This window comes from Palaemon carinicauda, chromosome 41 (genome assembly GCF_036898095.1).
Source record: "Palaemon carinicauda isolate YSFRI2023 chromosome 41, ASM3689809v2, whole genome shotgun sequence".
Taxonomy (NCBI): domain Eukaryota; kingdom Metazoa; phylum Arthropoda; class Malacostraca; order Decapoda; family Palaemonidae; genus Palaemon; species Palaemon carinicauda.
The window spans coordinates 51,353,406-51,358,048 of NC_090765.1; the positions used below are offsets into that span (position 1 = coordinate 51,353,406).

General features: G+C 25.6%; 1 protein-coding gene across 1 annotated transcript in view; it reads right to left on the minus strand.

Moving 5' to 3' along the window:
• Positions 1-2,584, minus strand: part of Naam (Nicotinamide amidase) — a 132,904-nt gene extending 130,320 nt beyond the window's left edge. The window contains exon 1 of the mRNA XM_068364706.1: positions 2,490-2,584. The gene's annotated coding sequence lies outside the window, so the exon portion shown is untranslated. The remainder of the gene's footprint in view (positions 1-2,489) is intronic.
• Between the last annotated feature and the right edge of the window lie 2,059 nt (positions 2,585-4,643).

A 4,643-nucleotide genomic window follows, 5' to 3' on the forward strand; every position in this document is an offset into this window, starting at 1 on the left:
AATTTTTTCTCATATGTTTTTTTATTTCTTATTTTCCTTCCCTCCCTGGGCTTTTTTCATGTTAGTACTCGCGCCTAGCATCCTGCCTTTTCAAACTAGGGTTGTAGCTTAGATAATAATAATAATAATAATAATAATAATAATAATAATAATAATGATAATAATAATAATAATAATAATAATAATAATAATAATAATGATGATGATGATAATGACAACAACAACGATGATAATAATAATAATAATAATAATAATAATAATAATAATAATAATAATAATAATGATGATAATAACAACAACAACGATAATAATAATAATAATAATAATAATAATAATAATAATAATAATAATAATAACAACAACAACGATAATAATAATAATAATAATAATAATAATAATAATAATGATGATGATGATGATAATGACAACAACAACGATGATAATAATAATAATAATAATAATAATAATAATAATAATAATAATAATAATAATAATGATGATGATGATGATGATAATAACAACAACAACGATAATAATAATAATAATAACAACAACAACGATAATAATAATAATAATAATAATAATAATAATAATAATAATAATAGGAACAAATCTTCTCACAACCTTCCTGATTCCATAACGTAAGACGAAGTAAGATAAAAAAGATGGACAGACTTCCATTAGTTCCCAAAAGATTACCAAGTAATTATAGTTCTTTCCCTTCGTGATTTCGATAATCGGAGGGTTCAGGCTATGCGTCGATATGCAAAGGGAACAGGGTATATTTTCCCTGTCGTTAATAGGAGCAGAAATATCTTTTAGTTATTATTTTTAATATGTATTGACTTTAATTCTTCTAACTTCGACCGATGATAAAATCAATGTATGAAATGTCATTCGTTAATATACACAAATACACAGACACACACACATATATATATATATATATACACAGATATATATATATATATATATGGATAATATATATATATATATATATAAGGATATATATACATATATATATATATATACATATACATATATACATATCCATATATATAAATATATATATATATATATATATATGTATATATATATGTATATATATTTACATACTGTATATATATATATATGGATATATATATACATATATATATATACATATACATATATACATATCCATATATATAAATATATATATTATATATATATATGTATATATATATGTATATATATTTATATACTGTATATATATATATATATATATCTATCTATCTATCTATCTATATATATATATATAATATATATGTATGTATATATATATATATATATACATATATCAATAACACTCGTGATTTTAATCAATGTAAATGTCAACCACAGCGGCCTTCAATATTTAATCCCAGGACCCTGAATGGAAAAATGTATACAGTATATGTACTATAAGAACTTTCGATTTTGTACAGAAAGTGCATTAACCTTTCCGAAAGAATCATTAATTGACTGTGTCAATTAAAGTAAATAAACTACAAAGTACTAGCAGACAACGAATTTCAATCTCTCATTCAAAATCTGCCACATTTTGAATTCTGAACTATTCACTGAACATCAGTCGAAAGTATGAAATTATAAGTTTTTTTTCTGGCAGATATTAGGGAAATTAGAATAGGCCTACTCGTTCTGAACTTGAATGATGTTTATTTATATTTCCTGTTGAAAATATCATTGCATTTTACATGAGATGAAATATATAACTCTGCTTTTATCTAAGTTATTTCTCAAATATTTAGCTTATATTTTGTACTCGACATTTAGAGAAATTGAACTACTTGTACGAAGTTCTTTGGATATTCATTTATACTTCCTGTTGAAAATATAATTGCATTTTACAATAGATAAGATATATAACTCTGTTTTTATCTAAGATATATACAATTCAAATATTTAGCATAAGTTTTGTACTAGACATTTGGAGAAATTGAACTACTTGTTCGAAGCTCTAAGAATATTCATTTAGAATTCCTTGTGAAAACATCTTTGCATTTTACAATAGATAAAATGTATAATGCTGTTTGTATCTTATCTAATATATCATTCAAATATTTAGCCAGATTTTTGTACTCGAAATTTAGAGAAATTAAACTACTTATTCGAAACTGAGAAATATTAATTTACAATTCCTTGTGAAAACATCATTGCATTTTACAATAGATGAAATGTATAACTGTGCAATTATCTAAGATGTCATTCAAATATTTAGCCTATGTTTTGTACTCGAAATTTAGAGAAATTAAACTACTTATTCGAAACTAAGAATATTAATTTACAATTCCCTGTGAAAACATCATTGCATTTTACAATAGATGAAATGTATAAACTTTGCAATTATCTAAGATATTCATATATTTAACTTTTGTTTTGTACTCGTTATTTACGACACGGAGGTTCTCTTAAAGAAATAATTTCAGGTAATTCAAGAGAAGACTCACCTGGACGTCCTTCCCCCGATCACTATCAGCCGAAAGAGAGAGAGAGAGACAGAAGCGAAACTAGACTCTAGCTGCAGCTGCTCCGTATCTCACACCTGTGAAAGGGAATACAAAGATAAGGCAGATATCAGTGAAACTTTAATAACCTCTTCAAGAACTGTCTGTAATTCAAAACTACAATTTTCTAGAAAAATTAAACTTCGAACAACGTATGAATGACCTGATCATTAATAAATGAGGTAAATAAATTACACAAAAAATGTTGTCAAATAGTAAGAACTGGTGGAAGAGATCGTAATCGACCTGGTGGAACAAAGTCAAAGAGCTAGTGGAACCTTGGAGGAAGATGGAACCAAGGTCTATAGAATACATCCTATACACCTTGAGTGGAACAAAGTATAAGAGAGAGAATAACAGTTTGGGTTATACTGCTTTTGCGTCTACAATATGTATCGAGGCCCTAACCTATTGGTAATATTACATACGACCCGACCTACTATTATTATTATCATTATTAAATGCTAAGCTGCAACCCTAGTTGAAAAGCAAGATGCTATCAGCCCAGGGGCCCCAACAGGGAAAATAACGCAGTGAGGAAATGAAATAAGGAAAAATAAAATATTTTAAGAATAGTAACAATATTAAAATAAATATATCTTATTTAAACTATAAAAAACTTTAACAAAACAAGCGGAAGAGAAACTAGATAGAAAAGTTTGGGCCATCGATTAACCTATATATATATATATATATATATGTATATATATACGTATATATATATATATATATCTATATATATATATATATATATACGTATATATATGTATATATATACATATATATACGTATATATATACACGTATATATATACATATATATATATATATATACGTATATATATACATATATATACGTATATATATATGTATATATATATACGTATATATATGCATATATATATATATATATATAGGTTAATCGATGGTCCAAACTTTTCTATCTAGTTTCTCTTCCGCTTGTTATGTTAAAGTTTTATAGTTTAAATAGGAAATATTTATTTTGATATTGTTACTGTTCTTAAAATATTTTATTTTTCCTTATTTCCTTTCCTCACTTGGCTATATATATATATATATATATAGAGAGAGAGAGAGAGAGAGAGAGAGAGAGAGATGCATATATATATATATATGCCTATATATAGATAGATATGAATATATATATATATATATATATGTCTATATATAGATAGATATGAATATATATATATATATATATACGTGTCTGTGTAGCAACATCTAGCCAGTTTTGCAGGAAGACAACCCATTTGCCACATTAATGAATTCCCTATGTATTTTCTATACTGATTAAACACATTGCCTATCCGGATAACCAAAGATAGTGATTAAACCAGATGCTGCACTTCTTCAACTTTATCTTTAATAATTTGGTAATGATATAGACCAAAAGTTTTTATGTAACTTTTCGAAAAGTGATTTTGATTTTTGAGTTCCTTCCTTTTTTATAATGTGTTATGGGACGTTCAAATGTAAAATATGTAAAATATTTATATCATTATATTGACAGGATCACTTCATGTTTGTATATGTATTTTAATTGCTTTACCTTCAAATGATTTTATTGGGAAAATTCCAGTAGATAAAAACAATTTTATCAAAGTCCTGTCAGTTGATTCCCCATTTTATCTGTTTGATAAGACACTTCAAGAACAAAAGGAGATAAAAAGATTGAAAAAAAAAAATGATTTTTTTCTTCTATGAAGCCATTTTACAATTTTAGCAGTAAGCTATTTATCATTTAAAAATGTTTTCCGTTTAATAATAACAATTATTTAATTTTCCGATTGTTCTTCAGCACTAGTGGCATTTGTTTTTAATTTCATTTGATTTTCATTGATAATTTCATATCGTTTCTTCCTTTTCCAAATCTTAAATGGTTACTGTTATCGTGTCTATTTTAATCCAATTCGAAAACATGGCGTTATTTTTAGGAGTGATCACTCTGGCGTTATTTTTAGGGGTGATCACTCCGGCGTTTTTTTTAAGGGTGATCACTCTGGCGTTATTTTTAGGGGTGATCACTCTGGCGTTATTTTTAGGGGTGATCACTCTGGCGTTATTTTAGGGGTGATCT